This window comes from Macaca mulatta, chromosome 3 (assembly GCF_049350105.2).
Source record: "Macaca mulatta isolate MMU2019108-1 chromosome 3, T2T-MMU8v2.0, whole genome shotgun sequence".
Classification (NCBI taxonomy): domain Eukaryota; kingdom Metazoa; phylum Chordata; class Mammalia; order Primates; family Cercopithecidae; genus Macaca; species Macaca mulatta.
This window is the reverse complement of record NC_133408.1, coordinates 40,905,278-40,915,635: the sequence shown is the minus strand read 5'-3', so window position 1 is coordinate 40,915,635 and position 10,358 is coordinate 40,905,278. Positions and strand designations below refer to the sequence as shown.

The following is a 10,358-nucleotide window of genomic DNA, read 5'->3' as shown; positions in this document are numbered from 1 at the left end:
TCACTGGCCTGTGGCTCTCCTGACACCACAAGAGAGGTCCAGGAGCTGACCTGGGGTCCTAATGGGGGACACCTTCCTGGCTGCAGGCTGGCAGGGTGGTGTGGTGGTCAGTGTACTGGGCTCTGTGTCTCCGCCCCTACCTGCTGTGTGACGGTGGGCCAGACACCTAACCTCTCTGTGCCTCTATTTCTTCAATGGCGAACAGGGACACTAGCAGCCCCCACACCTGATCACAGTGGCCTGAAGGTTAAAGGCAACAGCGGCACGAGACCTAGAGCAAAAGCTCTGAGCAGGGAGAGCAGGGAGCTGCCCAGGGAGTTCCACCACCATCTCGCGTCTGGCCGCCGAGGAAACCTAGGCTCATGGTGACCTGGCCCAGGTCTGTTAGACTCAGGGTCCTTCTCATCCCCAAGATCAGAGGGCTGCCACCAGGGAAGGAGCTGGCCCCTAGACACAGCCCAGGAAGCACACAGAGAAGGATGCCCTGGGGACTTCGGTATGTTATTGCAAAAAAAAATTTATTGCTATTTGAACTCTGCTTTCATGCCTCCATTTCCCAGAAAATGAGCCACGGGAGACACCAGGAGAGGCAGGAGATCATCCTCCTTGCACAAAACCCGCTCCCTCGGATGCTGTCCTCAGCGAGGGTGGCTGGGGGCCAACCAGGGGGCCCACTGGCAGAGTGGCAGAGGAGGTGGGTTGACCCTGCGGACGTTGAGTTCTGTGGCGAAGGTCCTGGCATTCTGGTAGAAGAGCGACTTCTTGCGGTCCAGGAGGAAGTTGTGGGAGATGGTGGCCGGCCGCGTGTAGATCTTCAGCTGTGCCTTCTTGTTGCCCAGGTCCACGGCAGCTGCCAGTGCCAGCTGGTAGTACCTGGCTGCATCAAACGGGTCCTGAAGGGGACAGGTCATGGTCAGCAAAAGGGGGACTCGGAGCCCGTCTTCCCAGAGGCCGTTCCTGTCTCCAGGTCATTCCACATGTCCAGCCAATGCTGGCTTACCCCATGAGCCCCGAAGCCTGTGACACTGCTGTGGTGTCAGCTGCAGGAGGTGGGGATGACCCTGACACCCCTGGAAGCCTTCCTGAGTGTCCCTACAAGCCTCCTGCCCCAGTGCCACCCTCTCTGCAGGCAGTGGCTGCTTTCCCCATGGGCTGAGGTCAGGGCAGATCCTGCCTGCTCTGAGAGTTCCATGCAGGACCCTTGGCTCCAAGCCACAGCAGGGGCACAGCGTTGAGTGACCCAGGCTCCCCTCTGGCCCCTGTCCATGCAGACCATTTCCAGGCCCTCCACGGGACAGGCCAGGTACAAAACCATCTCACAGGTGTCCTCTCTGGCAATGTTCCCTGAAATATTGACGGAGTGTGACTCCCCAGACATCCACTCCCATTTTCAATGCATCTTTGGCTCAAACTCACCATCCCTGGGTTGGGATGCTGTCTCCCAGACCTCCTCCTTGACCCTCCCATCCCCCACCTGGCTTCTCCCCAGGCACCTCCTCCACATGGGGGTCACCCAAGGGACCTCTCTAAGACCCATGCCTGGCCTGTTCCTCTTTACCATCTCAAGATGGCTCCCAGGGCCAATGAGAAAGTCCAAGATGCAGCAGTCCATTCCCTCACTGCCCCACCCCACACACGGAACAGGGGCGTGAGAAGGTCCCGAGTCACCGCCACTGCTCATCCAATGCCCCCCAGCCCAGCCGAACACTGGACTCTGTGCTGGGTGCATGGCGGAGCCTAATGTCCTCGCTCCCAGTCTGAGGGACCTGGGAGCGAACACTGACCACACAGGGTGGCCCGGGCTGTGGCAGAGGGAAGCCCAGGAGTCCCCAGACTCAGCCGGGGTGGGCTGCAAGGGCTTCCTGAAGGGGTGGGGGCTTCCCAACTAAACAGGAAGGAGCCAGCCAAAGCATATGTCTCTGCGTGTGCCTGTGCATGTGCCTGTGCGTGTTTGTGTGCCTGTGTGTGCATGTCCCTGTGTGTGTGCGTGTGCCTGTGTCTGTGTGTGCATTTCCCTGTGTGCATGCCTGTGCCTGTGTGTGCGTGTGCCTGTGCTTGTGTGAATTTCCCTGTGCATTTCCATGTGCCTATAGTGTGTGCAGCAGCTAGTGAGTGGCAGTCTGAGCCAGTAAACATCTAATCCACCCTATTCCAGGGCTCACTCTCACGTGTAGACTAAAGGGGACCCCATTTTAGAGGCAATTGGCAAAGATGCCCATTTACCCCTGCTTCTCTGCCTTCTCAGCCTTCCAGGCTCCATCCAGCCCGGCTTTTTCTCCCACTCCTCTGGGCCCTGGGTCCAGAGTCTCCTATACAAGGAGGAGGGTGTAGCCTTGGAAAGACAGCCGCCCTTGGGGAATTCCAAGGGGGCCTCCCTGTGGGAAGCTGGCCCGCGCTGACAGCATAGTCACGATGAGGCCCAGAGGGCTGTGCATGGGAAGGAGGTGAAGGAGGGCTGTGCATGGGAAGGAGGTGAAGGAAGGTTGTACATGGGAAGGAGGACTCTGCATGGGAAGGAGGGCTGTGCATGGGAAGGAGGTGAAGGAGGGCTGTGCATGGGAAGGAGGACTGTGCATGGGAAGGAGGGCTGTGCATGGGAAGGAGGTGAAGGAGGCCTCTGCCCCTCGACCCCAACCGTGGACTTTGGCCTCTCAGGTACTACTTGGCCCTTTCCTTTCTCCTGGACAGGCGGAGTGGGCGGCAGGCTTGACCAAGAGAGATAAAGGCCTCTTCTGGGAGGCCCGTCCCCCTGGGTCCCAGGCAAGCCCCTGGGCAGTGAGCAGCGTCCCTCTGGGCCTGACACTTGGCACCTCCCTGTCTGGCTGGGACTTGGGAGGCCACGGGGACCACTTCTCACCACCAGGTGTCACCAGCACTGGGCTGAGGCCTCCCGGGCAGCCCCAGGCCTGCGGTGGGGAATACGGGGCAGGGTCTTAGGGCTGCCCCACCTCCTCATGTTGTTCTAAGGCCCACAAGATCTTGGCCCCTGGACTGGAGCGCCCTGGCCCCTCAGCCCATAAGGAGCACTGACGCGACGCCGGTGCGATGCTGAGGAGGGGTCTCGCCTGCTGGGCAGAGGGGTGGAGACACCCCAGGTCTGAGTCTGCCAGTCCCAGCTCTCCACCCCTGCAGGGCTGGGGGCAGAGGGAGCACAGCACCTCCCCTCGAGACACACCCGACCCAGCAAGGCCTCAGCCTGGCTGGCAGGAGCCCCACCCCACTGCCCCTGCCCTGAGCTGGGGTTTCCCTGTCTGTGAACCCAATGGTAAGACACTGGTCCCACCCCACCCTTCCTGGGTGGTGTGAAGATTCAAGGTGTCTCGGGACTCCAGGAAGGAGTTGCTCAGTGCAGGCTGGCACCCTGGGCAGGCTTCCTAGAGGAGGTGCCAGGATTTGGGTTGGATCTTGCAACGTGGATTCAATGTGAGGATGATGCCGTCCTCCAAAATGTCCTTCTCCCGACCTGTTTTCTTTGTTAAATGCAACTTGACACTTGACTGTCAAGTCTGAGTTTTGCTGTCACCTCCTCCAGGAGGGCCCCCCTGACTACAATCCCCCTTCTTTACCCAGAGGCCACCGTTGCCCACTCATGTGTCAGCCTCCCTGGCTGAGACTGAGTTGTTGAGGGTGGGGCCTGGCCAGCTTGGGAGCTAGGTTGTATCTGCTAACCTTGCCAGCTCCTCCAGCTGGGTGCAGGGCTCCAGGGAGGCCACTGGGTCATTCCTAAGGAAGGCTGGAACCCAGGCCTCTGGGGTGTGGGTGGAAATCCAACTCCAAGGGGGCCGGGAACACCCCGAGCCCTGCCCCTCCCACCCACCTTCAGGTCATAGAAGATGATGTCACCGAGCACCAGGTACACCTTCACGTAGTAGAGGGTCTCCTCGTTGAACTCCAGCGGCGAGTGGCAGAGCTACAGGGCCTTGAGGTAGAAGTGCTCCACCAGCTTGCCATGGCCCAGCCGGTGGTGCAGGGCAGCTAGCCGGTGGTAGGCCATGTGCTCGTTCAGCCGGTCCCCTGGGGTGCAGGCCAAAGGGGCAGGTGTGAGGATGTGGCTCCCTGGGGCAGGGAGGACACATGCCCCCCAGGAGCAGGTATGTAGATCCCAGGCAGCACACCTGGCTTGCCTCCAGGCACCTGTGGTCACCTGGGCAGCTCTGGCCAGTCCCTTCCAGGTTCCCAGACTCACTTTCCCATCTGCAAAGCAGAACTAATAAGGCCTGCCCCTGTCTACTGTGAGGCTTATGGCAAAGTCGGACTTGGATGGCCCAGCTCTGTACCTACACATAGCCACCTGCCTTTGCTCACTGGGTTTAACCAGGGGAGCCCAAAAGCCATGCTGTCCAGGTGCTCCCGGACACCCCGGCTCCAGGCAACCCACAGATGTGACATCCGACTCCTCCTGGGTGTGGCACGATCACAGCCCCCTACCTTGGGGAGTCAGCTGCACACCTACTGTGTACTGGGCTACAGGGCACAAGGCACTGGGGCATGTGGCCTGCCTAGGGTTCCCTGTCTCTGGAGGGGGACAGCCGACTCTGGCACAGCACCAGGGGATGCCTGGCCTTAAGGGGCAGACTGCTGGAAGGGGAACTGGGATTTTATCAGCCAGAGAGCCGTGTGGTTGATGAGGGTGGGAAGGGCACAAGAGAAAGGGAATGTGTCACTCAGCCTGGCACATACAGGGACCAACGAGATGCCTGGCATGTCTGGAAGGCAGAGGGCACACTGGGCGGCCCTTGTGGTCAGCAGCGGGAACAGGCAGAGGAAGCAGAGCTCAGTCAGGCAGGGAGCTCTGTACTGCGTGAGAGACCTCGGGCTGTGCCCCACAGCCGGACGGGGAAGCCAGCTGGGCAGATCTGCCTGCCTGGACAGGAGACCAGGAAAATCCAGCAGCTGTTTCAGCTCCTGGCCTGCAGACCTGGAGGCTGGGCTCTGGCAAAGTGTGGGTCCTGGCAGGGTGGGGCTCAGGGGACTTACCCAGAGTGATGCTGAGTGCTAGGGCCATGTAGGTAAACTCCAAGCCCTCCTGGGACTCCTCCAGCGTGGCCAGGAGTGCCACCAGCTTGTTGCACAGCTGTAGCTGCAGCTCCGCCTTGTGGTTGTCCGTAGTCACTGCCAGGGGCAGGGCCTGGTCCTACCACACAGGCAGGTGGGGTCAGGTTTCCCGCAGCACCCACCTTGCCCACAGCCCTCCTCAGAGCTCAAACATGTACTTGGAGCTTCCCATGCCCAAGCTACCCCTGCACCTCGACACAGCTCTGTGCTCTGGGATAACACACAGTTCAGACACCCAAGTTGGGGGCTGAAGAGTCACCTGAGGCCCATCCAGCTACACTCGACAGCCTCAGACCAGCCTATCCCACCTGGGCACCGGGGGTCTGACTGGGGGCAGCCAGCACTCCTCTCTGCTCTAAAAACACCACATTTATCTGTGCCCAGGGCTGAGCCACACTGTGAGCTCAGAGGAAGGGAGAAGCCGTCCCACTTCGGGGTACATGCAGACCTGGGCCTCCCACTGATGCTGTGTGTCCTTTGACATGTCCCTGTGCCTCTCTGAGCCTCAGTTTCCTCATCTGGAAGATGGGGACAGGACTTCCCACTCATGGTTGCTTGAGGTCATCAGGTACAAAGGTACAGCCATTGTCACGTCCAGAGCCCGAGCGTTTGTCCCGGGCAGGGGCACGGTCAATATCATTCCAGTGAGACCACTTGGAAACTCATCATGTGCATGGGTGGCCCTGCCTCCAGGTGAGAGACCTCTACCGTGCCACACCTGTACCTCAGCCTCCAGGTGCCCCACTGAGGCCCACCCACATCAGCCCACAGGCCAGCTCACCCGGTAGAAGGACATGCCTTCCTCCCGCTCCCAGGCCCCATTGAAGATGTCTCCAGCTGCCTCAAACAGCTCCAGCCCCAGGTTGGGGTTCCCTGTGTACAGGTCCACATTCTGTGCCACCTGAAAGGAGACAGAAGTTCCCTCAAGACCCACACCTAGCGAGGTGGCTACGCGCACCTTTGCCAGCCTCCTTCCTCTCACACACTACAGGTACACCTGAGCATTTTTCAAACCCTGTGCATGAGGGCTGCCCCCACCACTGGCATGAGGACAATGAACTGATGCACCTGAGTGCCAGGAGGTGACTGAGCAGCTGCAGCCCAGGAGCCCGATACCTGTGAATCCTACCAACAAGGCTAGCCCTAGCCCACTGCCCCTGCACTCAAAACAGTCTCCGTGGCCCCCAGATTGCTGGGAGCCCAGCCCCTGGCACCTTTCTGCGTTGCCACATCCCTGCCACATCAGCAGTGTTTGTGGGTGGGCCTGATCCTCTCTTGGCCATGAGCTCTTGATCCCTCTCCTCAGCTCAAGGAGATATACAGCAGGTGCTCAATAATGAAAGCTTCACCAGGCTCGTGGGCTTCACAATTTGTTCCAGATCACACTGTGTTTGGAAAAGCCTCTGAAAACAGCCACTATGATAGATTCATTTTGTAAGGAGATGTGCCACGTGTCACTTGGAGCAAGCTCTTCTGTGTGTTAACTGAGTGGTCACATTATTTGAGCATGTGCTGTATACCAGCAGGTGCTGTGCACTGTGAGGGGCCACGCCTCTGCCCTCAGGGAAAAGATGCTGGCCACTGGGGGAGGATGTGAGGGAACCAGTTGGAGGGAGGGAAAAGGCACACAACAGGTGCTCAGCAGTGGTTTAGGAATGAATGGATGGATGGATGAATGGATGAGGAGATGTAGACACATGGATGGATGGATGGGTGTGCGGATAGATGAATGCTTGGATGGATGGATGGATGGATGGGTGGATGGGTGGGTGGATGGATGGATGGGTGGAATTTTGTGTGTATGTCTATATGTATGTATGGGTTGGTAGATAATGTATGGATGGGTGGAGGGTAGATGATGTATGTACATGTGGATGGATAGATGGTGGATAGACGAATGTGTGGATAAACAAATGGACAGATAGATGAATGGAGGGATGGATTAATTGGTAGATTGGTGGGTGGATGGATGAATGATGGATGGATGGACGAACGGTGGATGGATGGACGAACGGTGAATGGATGGATGGGAGAAAGGATGGATGATGGAAGGATGGAAGGATGAACAGGTGGATGGATGGATGATGGAAGCATGGATGGATGATGGAAGCATGGATAGATGATGGATGGATGGATGGATGGATGGATGGATAAACAGATATGTGGATGGATGATGGATGGATGGAAGGATGAACAGGTGAATGGATGGATGATGGAAGGATGAATGGACACATGGATGGAACAACAGGTGAATGGATGGATAGACGGGTGAATGGATGGATAAAAGAATGGATGAATGATGGATGGATGAATGGACTGATGGATGAATGGACAGATGGATGGATGATGGATGGATGGATGATGGATGGATGGATGGATGGATGAACAGATGAATGGATGGATGATGGAAGGATGGATGGATGAATGGATAAAGGATAGATGGATGAATGATGGATGGATGGAAGGATGAACAGGAGGTGAGTAGATGGTTGATGGAAGGATGGATGGATGATGGATGGATATATGGACGAATGGATAAATGGATGAATGGATAAATGGATGGATGGATGAATGATGGATGGATGAATGGTGGATGGATGGAAGGATGAACAGGTGGATGGATGGAAGGATGGAAGGATGAACAGGTGAATGGATGGTTGATGGAAGGATGAATGGACGGATGGATGGATGAACAGGTGAATGGATGGATAGACGGGTGAATGGATGGATGATAAATGGATGAAGGATGGATGATAAAAGGATGGATGGATGAATGGACAGATGGATGGATGATGGCTGGATGGATGATGGATGGATGGAAGGATGAATGGATGAATGGATGGATGATGGAAGGATGGATGATGGAAAGATGGATGGATGATGGAAGGATGGAAGGATGGATGGATGAATGAATGGATAAATGGATGGATGGAAGGATGAACAGGAGGTGAGTGGATGGATGATGGAAGGATAGATGGATGATAGATGGATTGATGGATATATGGATGAATGGATAAATGGATGGATGGATGAAGGATGGATGGATGGAAGGATGAACAGGTGAATGGACGGATGATGGAAGGATGGATGGATGAATGGATGAACAGGTGGATGGATGGTGGCTGAATGAATGAATGATGGATGGACGAATGGATGGATGGATGGATGATGGATGGATGAATGGAAGGATGAACAGATGAATGGAACGATTAACAGATGAATGGATGGATGATAGAAGGATGGATGGATGGATGGAAGGATGAGCAGACGAGTGGATGAATGATGGAAGGATGGATGGATGATGGATGGATGGAAGAATGAACAGGTGAATGGATGATGGAAGGATGGAAGGATGGATGGAGGGATGGATGAACAGGTGAATGGATGGATGGATGATAAAAGGATGGATGATGAATGAATGGATGGATGGATGGACAGGTGAATGGATGGATCATGGATGGATGGAAGATGGTTGGATGGATAATGGAAAGATGGATGGAAGGATGGATGGAAGGATGGATGGACAGAAGAATGGATGGATGGAAGGATGGATGGATGGAAGGATGGATGGATGGACGGACGAAGAGGTGAATGGATGGACGAAGAGGTGAACAGAAGAATGATGGATGGATAGATGGATAGAAGGATGAACAGTTGGATGGATGATGGAAAGATAGATGGAAGGATGGATAGATGGACGAACAGGTGAATGGATGGACGAACAGGTGAATGGATGGATGGATGGACAGGTGAATGAATGGATGATAAAAGGATGGATGGATGATAGATGGATGGACGGAGGGATGGATGATGGATGGATGGATGGATTCGTGGAAAGACGAACAGATGAATGGATGGATGATGGAAGGATGGAAGGATGGATGGATGGATGGATGATGGATGGATGGATGGAAGGACCCACAGGTGTATGGGAAGATGATGGAAGAATGGATGGATGGATGGATGATGGATTGATGGATAGAAGGATGAGCAGGTAAACAGATAGATGATGGAAGGATGAATGGATGGGTGGATGGACAGGTGAATGGATGGATAGACGGGTGAATAAATGGATGATAAAAGGATGGATGAATGGTGGATGGATGGATGATGGATGGATGGACAGAAGAATGGATGGATGGATGGAAGGATGAACAGGTAAATAAATGATGGAAGGATGAATGGATGGGTGGATGGACAGAGAGTGAACAGCACAGGGGTCCTCCTGCATCCCTTGCCACTCACCTGGATGTACAGGTCACCAGCTCGCTCTGCCGCAAGATGTAATAGATCTTCCCTGCTTGCAGCCAGGCATACGCCTCCTTCTCTTTCCTCTGGAGGTCAATGAAAATCCCCAGACTTCGTTTGGTGTAGTCCAGAGCAGATTTGTAGGCCCTGGAATCAGACACAGGTGTCAGAACAAGGGCTCTCATCCTCCTGGAACCAGTCTGCCTCCACCCGTGGGTCTGGTGACAGATGAACCTGGAATGTGGGGACCGGGAACGGCCCTCTCGTGTGTGCAGTGTTCTGCCCTTCCCAGGCTGCTGGGAGGGCCAGGGTGAACACACACGGCATGGAAAAGATGAAGGACATCCTTCTGAGGGAATCGAGCATCATGCTGCCCTGTGGCAGGAGGAGTGTGCTAGTCCATCTCCCCTGCCTCCCAGACATGGCCTGTGTCTTCTCCAGATGCACCAGGAGCCGTTAGTGTTCAGAGGCTATCTGGGCCGATGGTTCCCAAGGTGTGCAGGCATCACAGTCACCCGGAGGCCGGTCTGTACAGATTGCTGGCCCTGCCCCCAGAGCTTCTGGTTCCACAGGCCTGGGGCAGGCCCTAGAACTCCCACTTGCCACAAACTCCTAGGTGACATGGATGCTGCTCTACTGGTCTACACTTTGAGAAGTGTAGACCAGGGACTACACTTTGAGAAGCATGGCTCTAGCACACTGGCCCATTTCCTTCTGTGAACCTGAGGCCAAGACTGGAGCCAGTCTCCTGGGTCGCCATGGAATCTGGCTCCTTCCCTGCTCTCTCAGTAAGTCCAACACTCGAGGGGGTGTGACTGCAGCAATGTCACTGGGCCCTATGGGTGGGGTGGCCAGGGCCATGGTTACCCCAACAGGTCAGGATGCTTGGGGGAAGCCAAGTAGGCCACTTATGGGACGTGAGACCTTGGAAACCGTGCCCCAGGGAAGCAGGTGACACAACTGGCTCTGTCTTCTGTGGGAGAGAAGCCACAGGTGGCTGCTGTGGTCACATGTAAGGGGACAGATGAAGGCCAGGAGGGAAGATTCGGGGCAGG

At 55.8% G+C, this 10,358-nt stretch overlaps 1 pseudogene across 1 annotated transcript; it reads right to left on the bottom strand.

Moving 5' to 3' along the window:
- Window positions 1–499: 499 nt before the first annotated feature.
- On the bottom strand, window positions 500–9,666 carry LOC114675825 (SH3 domain and tetratricopeptide repeat-containing protein 1-like; annotated as a pseudogene). Its single transcript, XR_013415870.1, has 5 exons — window positions 9,301–9,666; window positions 5,837–5,956; window positions 4,978–5,134; window positions 3,818–4,014; window positions 500–893 (listed from the first exon to the last, which is right to left on the bottom strand). The product of XR_013415870.1 is annotated as an SH3 domain and tetratricopeptide repeat-containing protein 1-like (transcript).
- Between the last annotated feature and the right edge of the window lie 692 nt (window positions 9,667–10,358).